The sequence below is a fragment of the Accipiter gentilis genome, chromosome 20 (assembly GCF_929443795.1).
Source record: "Accipiter gentilis chromosome 20, bAccGen1.1, whole genome shotgun sequence".
Classification (NCBI taxonomy): Eukaryota; Metazoa; Chordata; class Aves; order Accipitriformes; family Accipitridae; genus Astur; species Astur gentilis.
In genome coordinates this window covers 22,307,373-22,327,976 of record NC_064899.1, presented here as the reverse complement: position 1 = coordinate 22,327,976, position 20,604 = coordinate 22,307,373, and the positions used below count along the sequence as shown (strand labels likewise).

The following is a 20,604-nucleotide window of genomic DNA, read 5'->3' as shown; positions in this document are numbered from 1 at the left end:
CAGTCCTTATCTGCTCCTGCTGGAAATCAGGGCACGAAGTCAGCCTGCTTTAACAGTTGTTTCTTTCTGCGTGATGCTATGCAACTAGAATGGGTTACACTGACAACAAAGGAACAAGCACAAAGCACCACTTTCTTTGCTGGACTGTTACAGGAACATAACTCTTCTTCGATATGACGCCCTGGTCTCTTCTCTTTGCTGGTTTGTTGTGTTTTTTTGTTGTTTTTGTTTTTTTGTTTTTTTTAAAAAATTCATCTAATTGAAGAGCCTAGCAGACACCATCGTGGATGTGGTTTTTAATGATTTGGAAAAGACAGCCTGTGGAGACTGCGATTTGAGACAGCAACACATTTAGGTTATTGCCAATTTGAAATACTTGGTTTGTGAAGCACAGCCCTAAGGGACGAGCTCAGTAACTGAGAAAGAGATGGTAGATAAAGAAATAAAAATGACAAGCGTAATGGAGGCTCTGCAAAAGAGACTGTCAGAGAATCAGTTCATGGATGGCAATTTCACCAGTCTGAATCTGAATAATTCATAGATTGAAATTACCCTGCTTTCACCTTTCCATTTAAACCGGCATGATCTGAATCTCTAATAAATTTTCAAGATAAAGTAAAATGCCAATTTGAATCTGAAGAGCTTTTAAAACCAGATGCTACACCCTGAATCTTTCGATACCTTTCACAATTATCCTGTGAGAACCGCACTTCATCACGAAGCACCATTACCAGTGAAAATTACTGTGATTACAATAGCAACAATAGAATACCATCAAATGATCTCTAATTTACCTAATTTACCAAGGCTGACTGTGTGCCCATTGTGTTTCACTACGTCTGGCATTGGATCAATATCACAGTGGAACAAAAATGCCTTAGTGTGTGCTTCCTTTTGGTACCTTTAACTTTGACAGCACAGGAAAAATCTATCTACTGTTAAATGTTTTTACAGCCAATCTACATGCCTGCTGTAGGATCTGATTGATTCTCCATGATTTTCTTTAGTTCTTGGGTATTGGATGTCATTGTGTTACTCATTTGTTTATAACGTATACTCATGCACAAAGGCTGCAGCAAACGAGTACCAGCAGAGAGACCCTGCACTGCTGCTGCAGTAGCAGCGCTCTCGCAGGGGAAGCCAAACCGACTTCGGTGCCTTATGTGAATAATTACTCGTGTCTGTGTTAGAAGGGCTTTCTAGCATCACCGGTCTTGGTTGTACTACGTGAAAAATGTATGCAAAAGCCATGGTCAAGAAAAACGATCGCGTGTAATACTAACAAGATTTTTTTTCCCCTGTTCAGCAATTAGCATGTGGTGGTGAGAGACAGGCTGCGGCTCCTTCTGTAGATGTGTGTCTGTAGGTACGCGTGCACATTCATAAATGTAAAGACACCGTGCTTTGTGAATATGTGCCGATCACTGAAAGTAACAACTTTTTTCTGACAAGCCAGGCGCAGTGTTTTCCCACAATCTGCTGGGTTGTAACAAATCCCTGGTCTGGAGGTGTAAATTTCCTATAGGATGATGCGTGACTTCTGGAACAGTAAGTACCATTTATGCAATATGTTGGTGCCTATAGCTACGCTACAGACTAGTATTTTAAGCATAGTTCGAGTCCTTGTAGCATAACCACAATGTGGAGAAGTGAGAAACACGTACAGAAGGCTAGAAACAGGCATTCTTCATGGAGACGACTGTATCTGCTGCCTGTATGTGTGTGAGTTGTACACTTCAGGCTTGTTTTTCGGTTTATAACCAGATTTACTCAGCCTTCAGGGAATATTTTCTAAGGAAGGAAGGTAAGCAGTATTTCTTCTTATTCATATGACTGTGTTGTATTTCTTTGGGGGGAAATGCATGTTTGTAGCACATAGTTACATAATACAGCATGATCTCATGACATCTAATTAAAGGTTTCAGTATTTGTTCATGTTAAAACTGGACAGGAAAGCAGATTTAAAATATGGCTTTTTATGCAAAATACACTTGCAGAAATGCTACGCTAAAAAGAATTTAACGATTGGGCTTGTATTCAGATTTGACTCTAATGTCATTAAATAAGAGCCTATTCTACCTCAACAATAATGTTCTTGAAACCTTTGGATTTTAGATATTTTGTCTTCTTAAAACACAATTTACTGTACCTCTGAATTTTCTGTATAGGAGTGGAGCCTGTTCTCTAGAGGTAGAAGAGCCAGAAGGTTTTACAGCTTGAGCTGTGATAACAAAGGAATTTGAAAGGGCACAAAATATGATTATAGAAAAATCTTGAATTTTAAATTATTCAGTAATGTGAGTTAGCAAACTGTTTTTCTTAGACAACATACTCTCAAGTTACTACACTATCCGGATTTAATTAGTCCATTCACTGCTACATTTATATTCTTCATTTTCACACAGTATTCAAAACTTAACAAAGAAAAATCCCTGTGCAGAGCAAAGACTGAAACTCTGGTGAAAGTGTAAAACCTACATTGTGTTACTGGGGTAATAAAATCAAGAGATTCAGACCCAACTTTGCTGAAAAGAACTAGGTGTTTTGGTTTAACTGTTTTATGATGAGCATTTCATGTTTTCGTGTATGCAAGAATAACGTATACTGATACAACTACCATACTGCAAGGATCATGCAAACAGGAATGTGAATGTTTTGCAAAACACCATACAAACACCTGCTAGCATTTACATTATTGTTATTACTGCCACAATCTACTAGTATCATACACTCTTTTGAAATGGTGGTCTGTTAACCATTTTGATTCCATGGAGTATTTGCAATCAGCGTTTTTTTATCAGTTTTATCTGCTGTGACAGTCTGTAGAGAGTGGCTGGTCATGGGGTGCGAGGTATCCTCATTAACAACTGCAGGGCAGACCTAATACAGAGTTTACATGCTGCTGGTGGCTTCATCAGGGCCCGATCCAAATCGTTCTGGGGATCCATGCTGGAGTCCCCTAACTTACTTTGTGTTTGTGTTATTGAATTTTTAATGTGCCACTGGCTTTCTCCCACTGCTCCATACTGGCCTCACCTTTCAAAATATGCAGTGCAGGTCAGGCCTAACGCTGTTTCTCAGTGTAAGCCACTGCAGAAGTTGCCAGAGGATGTCATGACAGTGCCCTCAGGAGGTGAGGTTATCTGTGAGACTCTGTCATGAAGTACTCTGAAAAAGTTTGAAAGCCTCAGCAAGTAAACTCTGCCTTTTAGGCTGGTCTGTGTTTCAGAGAAGGCAGGATTGCAGCCCGCCAGTAGGATAGACTGCACATGCAAATGGAGAAAAAAGCATTAAAGCCTTTTCAGCCACAGGATCATGAAATAATATTAGCAATATTACCTCATAAAAAGCATTAAATTATAGTCAACTGTATCATCCATGTATTTTCTGATATGGCGATAGCTAATCAGGTACAGCTACAGCTGAAGTGTTTAAGATGTGTAATTGTATGTGTCGAAATAAATGGCAGATGTGCAATACTAAACTTCTAACATAAAGCCACTAACTTTAGCAATATTGATTCAACAGTTAATCTTCATTACATCACAAGACGTATTAGTCTGGTTTTGTGCTTATGTTTTTCACTGCGCTACACTTGCCTATATATGAATCTGCAATGGCAAAGTAAGGGCCAAAACACTTGCTTTACATCAGTTCCCAATTAAATGCAAATATTCACTTGAGTAAAATTCCCTCTATGCATTTGGTGGACCCATGCCCTCATCGGCAGCTAGGCAGTGATCATGATGCAGTGGCACATGTGAAAAACCTACTGGAGCCCATCCTACTACCACTGAATTTAATAGCAAGACTCCCTGTGCCATCATCATAAAAGATGGATTAATTAATTGCCTTCCATTACAGCCTTCCTGTGAAAGTTGTTGCTGTTTTTTTCTGTCTTGATTGTAAGAGTCCAGTATAGTTGACACAACGTTGAAGAGAAGATGCTTTCTGTTCACCGGGACACGTAACCTGAACCATACTAAAACCAGCAACTCAGGATTGGTTTATTTGCAAATTGAAGGGGCCTGCTTGCCTGTAGTTTTGTTGATAATATTTGTGCTCGCTCACTTGTCAATTCTGCATTCTTATCAGCTGCTATAAAACACACAAGTTCTGATCTGTAATGCTTGTATCTGTTTGGACAAGAGCCCTAGGGATAGGAGGGTCTGTTGTGGGTTTGGGTTTTTTTCACCTTACAGTTGCTTTGAATTAATTGCAACTGCCTGTGGAAATATGATCCCCTAAGAATGCAGAGAAATGCATTATTGATAACTATGTATAAAATATCTCTAGATTCCTCTGCACTCTGGCTGCTATGAATTTCACACCATTATTCCCAGTCAAATTGTTAGGAGGAAAGTGAGACTGAAGGAACTTGAAAGGATAACAGCAGCATTCCAAACCAACCATTTCGACGCAGGAAATTCAGAGTTAAACAGAAGAAAATCCAAATGGGTTCATAGATACAATTAAAATACCTAAGCAGTTTACTCTCTTTTTGCTGCCATGTGATAACTGCAGGATTTGATAGAGGTAAATAATTTTGCCATTTCAGTTTATATTATATAGATACGATCAAAAACCACATTTGACTTTTAAAGTATTTGCACCATGTTTCACAGTATCAGTTCAGTTTCTTTATGAACTATAAAGGAGTATATCTGCTCTGTGCTTTTAGCTACGTAACTGTAACGCAACCAAAAGTTCTGAAAATTGAATGATTTCTGACTGACTGAAAGAGGGAAATCAATTCCGAAATGGGAATTGCAGTGGAGGCAGTGGGTTTCCCAGGTCTCATGCCAACAGAGCTTCTTGTTGTGGGTTTTCTAGATCAGGTTAAACTCCTCATTGTGTTAGAATTTGTCCTAATGAACACAAAGTTAAAAATGAGTGGGAATTCAAAATATGTCCCCATTTGTGCCTGAAAACTTGCACTTTTTTCTCTAACTACATCTGATACTCTTTGTGCCACAGGTCTTGTCTCAAAGTTTACCAGGGAATTGTATCCAAAAGCATATTTGCAATAATATACCTCATTCGTAGCTAGTCATGCATAGCCAAGCACGCACAATGAATTAGCACCTGTGGAAAATGCTGAATTGGGAAATGCTGTTAAAATGGAAAAAAAAAAAAAAATTGATAGACTGTAGGATTGCCATTGTACTGTTCACTTATACTCAGTATTTCACAGAGATTGTGCAGAAGTGAACATACAGTTAAATTATACGCAGTGAAAGGTTCAGTAGGAAAAAGCCTTTTCTCGTACTCACCCATTTCTGTTTCTTCTGCCTCCTATGTTTGTTCAAAAACCGTTTCCAGTGGCACAACAGTCACAGCAACTGGCCGCCCCCCTGACCTGCAGGCAGTGAGTGATGGTAAGAAGCTTCACCAAGGTGGGAAACGGAGGAGACCCCGCAGCCTCGGCTCCTAACGGCAATGCCCGGGTTGGCGGGGCTAGGGGAGAGAGGGTGTGCAGAGGGGCCTTGAGGATGGGAGACTCTCTATATGCTACATACTCCTGAACCCTATAGTCCAGCAAAAGTGGAAAAATGTCATTATTAAGTAATTAAAGAGGAGTAGGAACATCTTTAGTTTCTATGTTTTCACAGGCAGCTCTTCTGTAAACTTGTCATATTTATACCTAGCATGAGCATCATGTATTGAAACTCCAAATCACCCAGAAAATTTAACTTGCCAATCAATATTGTGACTGAGGGAAAAGTTTCCATAACCCAATACACCACAACAGTGTTTCCTTACATACATATACACAGGCCCAGCGTTACTCTTCAAAAACAGGCCTTTTTATTTGCATGTTAATGTAGCTAACTATGCCACTGCACCTGTAATATCTATAAGTTGACCATATATTTCATATTAGCTTAAGCAGCTATATCCCATTTAAATTGGCAGTTTTGGCAATGGCATTTTTGGCTTTCCTTTGAGTGATACAGCATGGCCTGTACGATGCAGAGAATTAGCATGGATTATTGCAATTCCTTTTCTAAAAAGGAATTATTTTCTTCAAAGCTTGTCCGTACTAAACTTATCCCCTACCTTTTCATGAGGGGCAGTGTCTGTCTTTGGCAAGCTGATGGGCTTGATCCGGTTCTGAATTGCTTGCAGTTTCTGCTTTTGTGGTGTTCTGTGTTTGTTTTATTATATTTAGGAGTTGGAGTGCATCCTTTCCTCTGCCACAGAACTTGATGCTAGGCAATTACTTAAACCAAACTTTTTAATGATATGCGCTTCATCTTCCGAATGCCCGACAGTTGTGCGTGACTTGCTGAATTCCTGAGCTCTTACAACAGTATCTGGAGTCCATGGGAGTATGCGTAGGATGGATTCTCTGTAAAGGAATAAAAAATGTAGCCTTCAGGTGCTTCAGATTGTTTGCCCTAATTTAGACAATACTTGTGACCTTAATCTCTGGGTCTTTATTTTTGTAAATAAGTCTCTCTAAACACAATTCTTTCACCGTATAGGGCGCTTTAGGAAAGCAATTTCATTAACAAATGTGAGTCAGGTAAGTGTTAGGGGAAAATCCTGCTGGAAATTAGCACTCCCATCATCAGTGCTGTCTGTGGTAAATTAGCAGCACGCTCTTCAGGAAGTGAGGACAAAAAGACTGAATGGTGCTCACTGAGAGCCTGTCTTGAGCACAGAGTAAGTTTTGTGCCCCTTGCTGTTGGTTCTTCCGTCTATCTCAGCATTTTCCCATTTTGGAAAGCAACCTTCTTGTCACGATCTCTCTGCCCACTTAAGGCACCGTTCCCCGGGGCTTCCCACTCCTTTCCTAACAGCTCTGCATCCCCACCACTTCCCACCCCAGGTCCCAGCCTTTGGCTAGTCAATCCTAATCCTCTCCAAATAGATTTTTTTTTTTTTTTTTTTTTTTGCCGTCCCACTTTTCACACCCCTTCCTGCCCTCCAGTTGAGCTTTTGTTTCCAGTTGCTTGGCATCAGGCTGGTTCTTTATTGTTCCTGTCTGGCCTTCAAAGTATAGGCACCACCAAGCACCCAAATGTGGGTGGATTTTCAGGGAGGGAGCAATAGGTGCGTCTCCCAGGGAGAACGCCTCCTGCGTTGTTCTCCACCTCTACTGAGTTCTTCAAGGCACACAGGCACAAGAACATTTCCTGTATTTTTAAACAGGAGTAAGGCCGAGAGCTTACAAATAATGGAATAATAACAATAATTAGCAACGACAACAATAGAAACAAGGAGGGGAAAAAAGTCTCCTGATGCAAATGCCCTGTGTGGAAAATACCAGCTGAGTGGTTAAAATCTGGCAGGCCTGTAAGCATCAGAGAACAAGGTGATGCAAATGAAAAGTGCTGAGAAGCTTTAACATAGTCAGAGTTACCTGCGTATACTTCCTACGCCTATGCCACATACAGATTTGTATGTGTATACCTTCATATAACTGGGAAAAGAATGACTTCATTATGCATATCTTTTCTTTAAGAGCAATAAGAACATCCTAATTATGTATTTGGGAAATATATATACATAACTTGGGGGAATTTTGATCACTAGCTAATGCACAAAGGTTATAAAACTGACTACCCCAAAGAATTTTAAGTTTCAGTGGTACTTTAGGGATGCCGGGGCAAAAATAAAATATAGTTGTCAAGGGGTATCATAAATGTGTGAAAAAGACTGGATACCTAACCATAATAAAACTTTTTGTATATTTATAAAGCATTAAAATGCTGTCTTAACTTGGGACTGGAAAATTCCCAAGCTTCATACTGTCTTGGATTTGGAGAGTTCCTCTCATCTTCCACTACAGCAGTGGCCCAGGGACTCCCGGCAGGTACATACTTCTGAACAGATAGTTTCTCTTATTTGTAGATGAGTAGTCCACTTCCTTCCATAATTTCTGTGCATTCCTAACAATTGCCTGGAAAATATTTGCATTGCTATATATTTAGCCACAATACCTATCAAGAAAAAAACAATGTCATTGTGCAAAGCACTGTATGAAGGGAAAACAAAAGATCTGCAATTTGGAGTTGATTTTTATCTGACTGAAGAACAGTCACTAACCATTTGAGAAAGCAATGTGCCATTTTGAGATATTCAGAGAAGATAATTTTTAGAAAACACAGAAAAAAATAAAGCTATAAACTATAAGCTGCAAGATTCACATTATATATGCAATCCAGTTTTTGAACAACCTCATTGCAATTCTCTTATCTATTTTTATCAAAAATGCAAATGTACTTGTAGTGATGAATTGATGATTGCATTTAAAAAAAAGGGCGACTCCCACTCCTTCCCCCCAAAATAACTGTGGTTTGAGGCACTGATTAGGTGTTAGAAAAAGTAAAGATTTTAATAATAACAACAACAACCACCACCACCACCAATCACTCTTGGAGCATCCATAAATTTATATGTAGCAGAATGTGATTTAATTTGCATATAACTCTTAAACAGACTCCCATCTGCCAGTGCCAGTTTTTAAAGCTCCTTGTGTCTTCTACAAAGATTAAAGAACTTATCGGTCCTGGGCTGGAGTGACTTCTAGAAATAAGGTAGCCAATATTCTGTATATTTGTCAGTGGTCACTTAAGTATAATGCAAACAGATCTTTCATGCTCATGTAACAACCTACCATGTTGACAGAAAAGTTTCTGGATTTTTATTTGAACAGCTCACACTAAGTTGCTTATTTTCATTACCTACAGACAGAACACTGCACTTTTTAAGAGACAGATTCAAAGTAAGAGAATCTAGAAAAGAAACTAATGTATCCTGGAATATCAGAAGGTAGAGAAACTTGTTGGTTTAGACAGACATACAGTTTACACCATAAGAATCCATGGATATTCCTGTTATGTGTGCTTGGGTTTTTTAATGATTGTGACAGTAAAAGTTGGGCTGTTTTCTTGTTTTGTTTTTTTTGAAAAAGGTGATTATGAACTGCATCAGGGCTGGTTTAGTCAATATTGCTGTACCTGCATGAGAAAACTATTTAAATGAGTGGGCTGAAACTGAAGTTAGATGAAAGAACATGGTGGCTTTTGCACTATTAGGAAAGCAATTTTCATTGATGATGGACAAATATCTAGTTATTTTAGAAGTGCCTGTCACCAAGTTTCTTAACAGTATGATACATTTACTCTTTTCCTCATGTTTAAAGATATACTGCCATTTGCCAAGTACTTTCATATAATATTCTTCCCTACTCCCAAATAGGTTTATTCAGTTTTCTGACAATTAATCTATGTAGACACTATAGAGGCTATTGAAACTGTATTTAATAGCTTCCCAAATATTAAATTTTCCTGTTGGATTAAAACATAGTCCATTGGGAAAACTTACTTCAAAAATCAGCACATCCAACTGGCAGAGACAGAAGAAGGACCTGTAGGAATTCAAACTAGTCTGACACAAAGATAAATCGGAAATCATGGGTTATTACCTCTTTTTCATGATATTTTCAACATTGATGACCACTAGAGCCTTGCTACTCATTTCATTCTTTGAAGCTCAGTTTGCTAGTTAAATCATTAATCCTTTCAGGGTTGGAAAACTTCTTGAAGCGTAACTTTGGATCTTGCCTGCCCCTTTGCATCACAGGAGAGACATGAAAAGGCCATAAGTAAAACCTGGAGATTAAAAATTTAGATAAAATCTAACTACAGCAAAGAGAACGCCAGAAGTGGAGCATGGGGTGCAGGATTGAGACATGAGGCAGAAGTTAGAAGGGATGGGACTAAAATCTGATCTTCATTGCTTCTTAAGAATAATCCTTGGCAGGGTACTCTACCTAGTGTAAGCCAAATCATCTCTTTGAATCCCTGCCGATCTTCTAGTTTCTGCTCATGACCTCTTCGCCATCAGCAAAGGTGTAAAACTTAACCGAGAGACACCTTTGCTTTTGTTTACCTGAGCTCTACTGAGCACTGATCGCACCCAACGTGTTAAATTTCCTCCCATATTGTAGCTGCATTTTCATTGTGCACAACCTTCAGAAACACACAATAACCTGGCGCTTTTTTCTTTGTTTCTCCGCCCTGGAAATTGTAGTTTCCCTTTCAAAAGCTAAATCGAGAGCTATTCATTTACAAGCGATAGTAAAACTTTACCAAGTCCCACCTGCTGACTGGGTGCTACTGGGATGGGCAGACGGAACTTCACAGAGGGGGAACGCGTTCCTCAGCAGTCCCTTGTCACTTGTTCAACAGACGAGTCACGGTGTCCTCCTAGGAGCTACTCATGAGGAGAAATAACAATTCCTCATCAGAAATGTGTCCTTCTAAACCAGACCATAACACTATCAAAAAACTCATTTGTACTCCCCAAGCAGAAGTAAAAATGTAAAGAAAAAAAAAAGTGAAAATTGGCAGCTGTCTCATGAGCATCACGGCTAGTAGCTGAGTGGCAACTTCAGACATAAAGAATTTGAAATTGCTTTCTTAATGATGTGAGCTCCTTTTATTCTTAAAAACTTACTGAGGCCTTCAGGCTTGGAGTCTCAGTTAGCTGTTAGTTGCAAAAGCTCCTGAATACAGTAGCTAGTAACTATAAGTAAGAAGGGTTTAAAAGGGAAGAAGAACAAAACCAGGTTCATCCAAAAGTGAATTCAAGTGAACCAGAAATAGAGTTTCATACTTTTAACTATTTTGCATTATTTTTACTACATCTTTGCATAACTTGATTTTGGTCAGCAACAAAACTGGCAAAATATGGAAATGGCTCCCTTTATCTAAATTTCTCTAATTTGCTTCTGTGGCCATTAGGACTATTTTATTTTTTCAGCAAATGGAGTGAGGTCTGTTACAGCCAGCCCACATATGATGCTTCTCCTTGAGGAGCAAGGTGAGAGGTTGTATGTGCCCTTTTCCTCTATGTGGTACAGCCAGACTCCTCCAGTATCTGGTCAAGTACACTTATCTATGTGATTTCCCACATATTGTTATGTTTTGACATACTTTATAATATTTGATGAGCAAGTACCAACTGTAAGCTAATAGCTATGCATACTGCAGTTGATAATACAGTTTCTTCCATCATAAATCCTTTGTAAGTGCACTTACAGACAATATAAGTGATAAATAATTGATGATAAAAAATACATTTATAATTATATACATATGTGTACCCACACACTCGCAAACAATAATTTTTAACATGACTTTATGCATATGGAACCATTTAACTTTGTTTTCAACGGGGTTCTGTCCCTTGTTTATATTTTGACACTGATAGGGGAATACCTCTACTTTGCCTTTGCAATGTTTTGTTTTTCTTTCTGCTGCTTGGGTTTGCTGATGCAAGAATGTAGATTAGTTTTTAAATAACTGTAATTCTTCAGATGGCATAGTGGTATACCACAGATCTGAATTTCAAGAGCCACTACAGTGTTGGATGAACCATATTTATTAGCTATTAATAGTAAAACTATTACAGGCAGCAGAGGCTGCACAAGAAAACCTTAAGAAGTGCTTTAATGTTGGGTCTCTAGGCTAAACTCCTGACTGCAATCTCAGCAAATTCTTTCTGTGTTTGTGGAAATTAGTTTCATAACATTTTCCTTATTTTCTTTGGACACCCTTCCTGTATTTTAAGTTATTCTTCTAACTCAGATATGTTTGGTTTATGTTTGCTTCTTTCTTTCTGATATTCAGATTCCATCTTTCTGTGGTAATCATCAGGTTTTTTTTCTTTTTCCTAATACTGTTTAGACTAACAGCAAATGCTCATCTGAGGAACTCTGAGGAGCCAAATTTGGCCAGATTGGTATAAATAAATAGGCAGACATTATTTTCCAGCTGTCTCCCATTGCTGTCCACACATGCTGATAAAACTGTTGTCTAGAACTTTAAAGACTAAAAGAAGACTACAAGGCAAAATAAAAGTAGTAGAAAGATACATTATAAACCCCAAGAAAATTAGCATGTGACAAATTGCATCTTTCTGTTAAAAAGAATTAGCTTCCAACCACTGAAGTACAATGTGATACCTATTTATCAAGTTAAATTGTTTTCTTGTTGCAAAGCACAAACTTAATTACAGAGATCGTTTACATATGGATGGCATTTGCTTAAGCAATATTTCTAACACTATATGCATAAGTATGATTTAATTTCTTTTTTTTTTAACCCCATACTTCCAGAAAATAGGCAAACATAATGCTGGAAACAAGCTCCTGGACGATCAAAATGCAGTCCTTTACTTACTCAGGGAACTACGCCTGTAGCATTTGCCATGAACTTAACAATCCTCATTATTAAATAGCTTCGGTTGTTATTTTTTGTCCCCACTATTTGTATTAAAAAACCTACTCTAGCACCTCACCACTTTTATGGTCAGAAACCTTCTAATTTCCAGCCTAAATTTATTCATGGCCAAATTACACCCATTTGTTCTTGTGCCAACATTGTCTGCTAGAGTAAATAGTTCTTTTCCTTGCCTACTGTTTACCACCCTATTGTGTTTTTAGAGAATAATTATTTCCTGTATCAGCTTTTGTTTCTGCTAGACTAAACAAGCAAAAATTTTGCAGCCTTGCTCTTAAAATGACTTCTCTCTGGTAATCTCTGCAGCTCTTTTCTTTACCTGTTTCATCTTCCATGAACATGATGTAAAAAACCTCTGTGAGATCTCTCAGGTGCCTTAAACAGTGGCACAGATATTTTTCTTTTTTCTGCTAAGAGACAGTTTAACTGGTTCATCCTTGGATGGCATTTGCTTTTTCATGGGCATATCCCACTGGTAACTTAATAACCCTCCAGACAGCTAAGATGTATACCTAGATCCATCTCCTATGTTGTTTACAGCTGATATGCTCCTGGTTTATAGCAGATTTTCTTATTAATCCTCAACTGTGTGTATCCACTGCCAACACTACACCTTTAAGAGCGCATTTAGCAGTGTGCGTTTTTAATGTGCTTTTTCCAAGGGTAACATGTTTTGGATGAATTGATAATAGATAATAGAAAAAGAATAATGTTGGGAGACAAAGGGAGGTGCTCACCCCACTGACAGCACCAGGCACTGACGGCACCAGGAATAAGAAATTTTCACAAGTTCTTCAGAGTAATATGGTAGAACATAAAAGTTTGAGTGTGCTATGGTGTGTGCAGTTCCTTAGGAAATTCTTTTTTGGTCTTGTATACTCACAGCTGCTTGAATATTGTGTTCTAGTTGGGGAAAAAGTTTGCTGGCTGCATTAGAGCAGGAGCTCCCAAAGGCACCTGTGGAATCCTTCAAGACGGCATGAAAGGAGCGTGAGGGACCGTGGAGCCCACCACCTCCTCCCAGGGAGCATGGGGAAAAGGCTTCTGGGTTGCATTTGCTGCCCAAGCAGCCAAATGTCTTTTCTGGTGTGTATCTGAAGCTCAGCACGCAGCTGGCAGCTACGGCGTCTACCACAGTGATAGAAAAGAAGAAGATGGTGGTATCTAAAGCAAAATAATTTGGAGAACCTCTGTATTAGAGTGCTCTGTAGTGGTAGGAGTAGTCACAAGCCATTTCCTAGAAGTCACACCACTGTAGATGTGTCTTTTTACTTGGTTTTGCTTATTTTTTAAAGTTGGTGTAACAATTAAAGACTTGAGACTTTACAGAGTCTGTATCCTTGAAGTAGCAACGCAATATTTCTTTACATGAGTGTTTCAAAATAATTAGGATTATTACATCAGTACTTCTAGAGTTGTTCGCAGTAAAAAAGCTTTGATACTACCTGGTTGTAAAGGTTCCATTTAAAAGCCATACATGTTGGAATGAAGAATATATAATTCTTAGGTTTTAGAAGACATTGGCATTTTCAGAAGCATGTTAATGATTTTGGACTACAAGCTCAACTAGCTAGGAGTTGGGAAACTTTCAGCCCTTCAGAAAAGGACTGAAATGTTCTTACTTTGTTGTGGAAGCCAGCAATTTATAAAACACCTTTAGTTGTACAGTCATAGAGAGCAGAAGACTAGTGTATTCCCACACTTACTAGCAAGAGCTTCACCATTTATTAGAAAGATGAACTATGTTTTTGAGGGATTGTTTTTAGAGGGAGAAAGATTATTTAAAAATTGTGTGATAGATATTTTTTATTATTTTTATTTTGCATAAAAGCACTGGAATGAGAAAATTTATTCAAAAGAGTTATCTGCTAGGGCATGCAGCTTTACAGAATTCTTGAAAAATCTTTTTGTCAGTTTCAAATTTGATGGGAATCTGCTTATTGGGAGGGGAATCTGTATCTATTCAGGATTATTTTATTAAGTTATTAAAAGGTAGTTTTACTTAATGTGCCCTCCTTTGACTATTGCTATATAATACCTCCTTTGATGTTGAACTGGTGAACAAATTAACTTTGTGGTGCATTATTAGTAACGTTTAATATGTTGCATTCTGTTTAGGGCATCCCTGTGGAGCTGATAGCTGTGGACTAATGCCTGGCATACTAAGCAGGCAAGCTTTGAACGCCTTTCAGTGCTAACAGAATGACTCTCACCAAAGGAGGAAGAAGTCTTGATATTTTTCATTTTGTTAAGCTGAGCTTGGAAGGCTTTGATTTTATAAATCCCAGGATCTATGACTTAAGTAAACCTAGCATATGCAAATAGTGGCTTCAAATAGTAAATGTACTGATATTTCAGTCAGCAGAATTTATTTCTCTTCACCCATAATTCACTGTCTTTTTAGAAATACTTAAGACACGTTCAGACATCAGAAGCTTGCAGGTCTCCGCTGCAGCAGGGTGCAACCACACCATCATTCTGACTTTACAAGATTAACTTTAAAGCAGTTCTTTCCCCTAACTCGCCTCTTTCTTTCTTTTTTTTTTTGCTAGTTGTAGTTAGTAAAAGTATTTGGCAAACCAGGACAAAGCTAGCCATTAGTCTCTTCTCTTTAGACAATGATAGACTTACTGTGTTGCTAAAGGAAAGGGATTTGCAAAGTACCTTACAGAAGGAAACATGTCACAGAAAGTAAAGCATGTAGTGGATGGTAATACTATCCTACCAAGTTTAATCTGGTGGAGGTGTGAGGCTAATTAAGAAAGAATTAAACTACACATAATGGATACCAGTCGCATTGCTTAATATACTGCTGGAGGAAACAGAACCACAGAGGTGATGAAAGCACTGCAAGAGCATATATAGAAGAGAAATAAAATACAATTGCTGCATGCAAGTATAGTGGGTTTTACGGGTAAACATGGTATACTGGTTTGACAAGATGTTCTTTTACACAGTATAATTTTGCCATTAATACAGAGTCTAGATAGAAAATATTTGTTAAGTTTTTTAAAATAGCTGGGGGGGGGTAGTGAAGAGCAAGGAATCACCCTTCAGCAGTTATTTATATAGGAAATATTTGCATTATTCTCTTAATATAAAATCATTATTTTTTCCTTTTGTCTAGTACCTTCTGGTGCCATTTTAGAATTAAAATCAACAACTTTTTTTCCAAGCAAAGAAAATTTATGTTTCTATGAGAAGCTGTCCTCATCAATAAGTTAATATAAAATACTGTTTGGCATCTACATGAAGAAGCATTCAGAAATTATTTTCTATGTAAAATGGAGATATTTTTTTTTCTCAGTTATTTTCTCTCCATTTCTTGTGTTGGGTTCCTTTCCAATAGGTTTCTTGGAGCTCTGACTCAGGGTGAGATAGATCTGTTGTTTCCAACACAAAGATTTATTAGTACAGAGACATAGAGAAAAAAGTTGCGTTTAGGCATACAAATTTTAGGTTGTCTTCTCCATATTTTTAGACTATTTCCTTTTCTTTATACACTCGAGTCCCCTAAATCTGTTAGGTGACCTAATTAGATACCTCAGTACCGTAACATCAGTGGGAGAAGAGCAGAAGGATATGACAAGTATCGCTATCACGCTGTAAGGAGCGCCATGTTGATTCAAGAGCAAAAGCGGTAAAAATTCCACTCTGGGAATTCGGGGCCGCGCATCAGCACGGATGCCGCCGTGCCACGCAGGCTAACGCAGGCACACGGCAGGCGGTGGGACAGCGCCTGGCTTCGCCTTCCCCTTCAGTCTGCGGTTGGAGTGGTTTGTAATCATAAGAGTTTACACCGTAAGGCTTTTGGCAACGTCTTCCTCCTTCCAAGGAGTTTAACACTTGGCGCGTCTCTAGAGCTGGTGAGGATTTTTTGTGTCTTTCAAGTAACTCCTTAAAATCGGGTGTTTCAGGGCATTTCTGAACCAGTGTAGGCGACCCGAGTGTTGTACGTGATGAGTTGTCGACTTGTGGGTTAAGAGAAGGCTGTATGCGTATTGCGCACAGCGCACGGACGTGACTACTGAAAGGCCACAGCAGGTCACAAACATGCTCCCATATCCACCGCCCCCGCGTCTCCTGCTTCTTCACACGCAGAACCACGACGGGCAGGGCTGATTTGGGAGGCTATTTGGGATCTTCACGGAGCAAGCAGTCCCAGGTGGAGCTGGGAAGTGAAGGAGACTGTACCAGCTGGGAGCCACAAAGCAGTAGTGCAGGAACTGTGGGGAGGTGCTGCAGCTCATAAAGGCTTATAATATCATAGGTTACTGTAATTATTACAGAAACAGGAAAGAAATAATCAATTCCTCCCTTGCAAGCACTTTATATGAGACAGCTGCGAAATGGTGGAGTTGAAAGGGAGATAAGGCTGTTCGTACTCTGCGCTCGAGCGGGATGTGGGTTACTCCCTTTCAGGTGGGTGGTCTAAGCTTCAGGTGATGGGAGTGGTTCCCCGGTTTTTGAAGTTTTACTTTTTCTTCTTTTTTCATCTTCCTCCTGGCATATTGCTCTGCTTTCTCACGAACGGTGTCACTAGTAGAGCGCTAACCAGATGTCTCAGCAGGGCTGTTTTCATTTTGCTACCATAGTATATACTTACCCTGGGTCACCACGCTTTCTTTTGCATTACATGTTTTCCTCTGAGCTTCAGCTGAACAGCCTGTTCATTTCAAAAACACTAGCAAAAACACGAGAGAAGGAAAAACTTACCCTTACAAATCACTTGCAAGTTCACCTCCAAATTGGAAGTTGGTCTTTCTTTTTTCCAATCCTGTGACTTTATTTTCAGCTTTGTTGAGCCTTTGCAGGCTTTGTATCACTTCCGGAGTCCTGGAAAGTGGATTACTATAAATAAGAATAGAGTCTTAGAGGCTTTCAGTGTGAGTATCCAGGTTGAAAGTCCTTTTAACAAATTTAATCAGTTTAGTTAAAAAAAAAAAAAAAGAATCTTATAAACCATTCTGCCTTTAGTAGCAGCACAAAAAAACGGGTGCTCAAACAAAAAGAAAATAGCAAATCCACTTATTCCTTAAAAGTATAAAATGTTAACGGAAAGGGTACCTTAAAGAAGTACGTGTGAGTGCTATACACATGAACGTTGAATATATATTCCCTTAAAATCATCTAGTAAGGAAATAAAATATCCATTTGCATTTTACTCTTGTACATAGGTTTATTAAGATAATATATGTATCTTTTTGTATGCTGAGCCATTGCTTTGCCTCTGCCTAAGCCTGTCCAAGGTGTATGAATATTGACTGTTTAATGTACACCCCATGGTGTATTATTGCTTACTTAAAGCATGACCTTGTTTTTTCTGTTAATTATATTTTCCCCTTGTAGGAAAGTAAGTTTACTCATTCTGAATCATGCCAAACCGCAAAATCTGGAAAGGAATATTGTGGCTCTACTTGGAAAGTACTAATTGGGCTTCCGCCATCACTGGGAAAGCTGTATAGTCTTTTATTATTTTAACTGGCCAAATGCCCTTTGTTACCACATTAACAGTCTCCCTATGGTGCCTGTAACTTTGATATTATTTTCACTTTTACGCTAAATTTGACCAGATGAAAGACACAAACCCTCCAATTTTGAAATAAAAAAATAGCGTGTTTTGTTAATCCTGTATTTCAGAGGGAAAGCCTGTGAAAATGATAACCTATGTCTGCTGGCCAAAGTTTTTGTTCGGTAAACCCATCCTGCCAGCTGTTCTCATTGGCAAGAGGAAAGACAATATTTTGGTATCTTTAATTTTTCCGTTTTAAAGCAGAAGTTTTGCTTGTGTCATCATTTAAATCATGCATGTTAACATCAGTCTGGCAAACAATACCGCACTTTGTAAAGACCTCAGTTTGGATGGTATCACCGCGATGTTGCAATAAAGCTGGTTTAGACTGTTAAATACAACTTAAGTCACTTACTGACTGCGAACTATTGCAGGTGCTCTGGACTGTGCTGCTGAAGAACTGCTTTTAAAGGCCTAGAGAAGACACTGAAGCAGATATATAGGTGCATTTGCATCTGATGCCACTGGGAGTTAAAGACACAAAATACCTCAAAAGACTGGCCTCTGGCTCACGTGCCTTTGGTCCTCATCTCAGGAGGTAGACGGGACAAGGATCAGCAGATGGTGACTTAGGTCCAGTCCGTAGCAAATGAGGAGGGATGGCCTCTGGCAGGAGACAGGAACACTGGCATTTCTAAGAGACAAAAAGCAGTCACCTCAAGCTCCAGGCTTAGCCAGATACACTTCCCGCACTGAGAATATCCCATTCAAAACGTCTACAGGGAACCTTCCCTCTTCAGCTCTCTCTCTGACTGCAAGCTTTAATTTCTGCTGAAACAGGAGGGGTGTTCTCATCATGCTTAAGAACATTTAAGAATGTCTTTCTCAATTTCCAGGTAACCTGAAGCCTGAGTGGTTACAGGCGTATTTGGATCCCACACCTTGGCAGAGGATTATTTCTGCATGTGTTCCGGGACAGCTCAGCACTAAAGACTTACAAGGAAAAAAAAAAAAAAAAATAAAAATCTTGATTCTGCAACAGTTTGTTTAGATTCCTTCAAGGTTTCAAGGATTTCTTAAAGTCCTCAAGGGGCAAGACAAGCAAACTGATCAGCATAAGGCTAGGTTTCAAGTCTTTGCTTGTCTAGACGTAAAGCCTCTTTCACTAAAATGGAGCATGAAGGGAAGACAAGGAAGTCTTTTAAAACAAGAGTTTCATTCATTTGTGCATTACTGTAATTAGGCTACTGTCTTAAATGCTCTGAGCTGATGGTGCTTTTCACCTTCCCAGTATGTTTCGTAAGGGGGACAGTATAACCTTGCACTGCCCCAAAAGAGAACTAAGCCCTTCCGTCTATTAAACCTGTCTTAGGCAATTCAGCGACCACCGTAATGGCTCCTTTATAGGCCTCTACTTGTATTTGATAGTATAGGGCACATTCCAAGGGAAATGGGGATAGTTCCTGCACTTTGCCTACTTACTGCTGTTGTAGCAGCTTGATGTAAAAGCTGATAACAAAATCGATGGTGCATTTTGTTAGCAGGGCCCAGCCCAACAACCACACTAGTGATATTGTAATTATATCAGGGATGCAAGTTTGCTTTTAAATAGATTTCACCTGGCATCTGCAATATGTGAATTTAGAAAAGAACAAAAAGTATTTTTTCAAGTTTTAATTTCCTCCAGAAGCGTATAATAATTCACTGCCTTTTCCTCTCCTTCAGGTTAGCTCTCATCACCGCAGATACAGCTAGAAGTACGTATCTTTTGGCTGAAGTTTGCTTGCCTGCCGAACTGCCAGAGCCTTTCAGGGTACATTTCAGGTAAGGTAAATCCATTAATCAAGGGCAAAAGCACTAGGGAAATATATTTTAAAATGAAAAATACAGTTTGGTAGCACTCTTACAAGTTACTTCCCTGAATTTGGCTTTTTGCAGTTAGCATGCCTCACGCAACAGCCTGCCCAGTTCCCATATGCCTCTATGTCATCATTAGAGTTTCACAAAGGAATTCTGGCTGGTACTTGTCCCAGAGAGCTTGGTCAGAGGGAAAACGTAAACCCTGGCTTTTCTGGAAGGCTGGCGTTCCTACGCTCCTGCTCCAAGATCCCGCAGTGGGTGGCTGAGCACCCCGTGCAACGTAGTCCCGCTGCTGGGTCATCGCCAGGCGATGCACTGGGACCTGCCCTGCGGGTTAAGTTACTGTCGTGGTTTAATCCCAGCCAGCAACTAAGCACCATGCAGCCGCTCGCTTACTCGTCCCCCCTCCCCGTGGGGTGGGGAGGAGAATTGGGAAAAAAAGTAAACCCGGTGGGTTTAGGTAAGAACAGATTAATAACTAAAATAAAGTAAAATATAATAATAAAAATAATAATACAACAAATATAATAACAATAATTCTAACGGAAAGTAATATAACAAAAAGAGAGAAATGAGACCCAAGAAAAGCCAAGTGATGCACAGTGCAATTACTCACCACCCGCTGACCGATGCCGGAGCAGTGATCGGCCCTTCCTGGCCAACTCCCCCCAGTTTATATACCAAGCATGCCGTTTCATGGTATGGAATATCCCTTTGGCTAGTTCGGGTCAGCTGTCCTGGCCGTGCTCCCTCCAAGTTCCTTGTGCACCTGCTTGCTGGCAGGGCATGGGAAAATGAAAAATCCTTAACTTAGAGTAAGCGCTACTTAGCAACAACTATAACATCAGTGTGTTACCATCATTGTTCTCACCCTAAATCCAAAACACATCATACCAGCTACTAGGAAGAAAATTAACTCTATGCCAGCTGAAACCGGGACAGTTACTGACACTCGCCGGCTGCTAGTTGTGTGGA

General features: G+C 39.3%; 1 long non-coding RNA gene across 1 annotated transcript; it reads left to right on the top strand.

Annotated features, from left to right (window-relative positions):
* The first annotated feature begins 275 nt into the window (after nucleotides 1-275).
* LOC126048725 (uncharacterized) lies at nucleotides 276-20,008 on the top strand. Its single transcript, XR_007508958.1, has 3 exons — nucleotides 276-1,548; nucleotides 18,204-18,367; nucleotides 19,495-20,008. It is a non-coding gene; the product is annotated as an uncharacterized LOC126048725 (long non-coding RNA).
* Nucleotides 20,009-20,604: the final 596 nt, after the last annotated feature.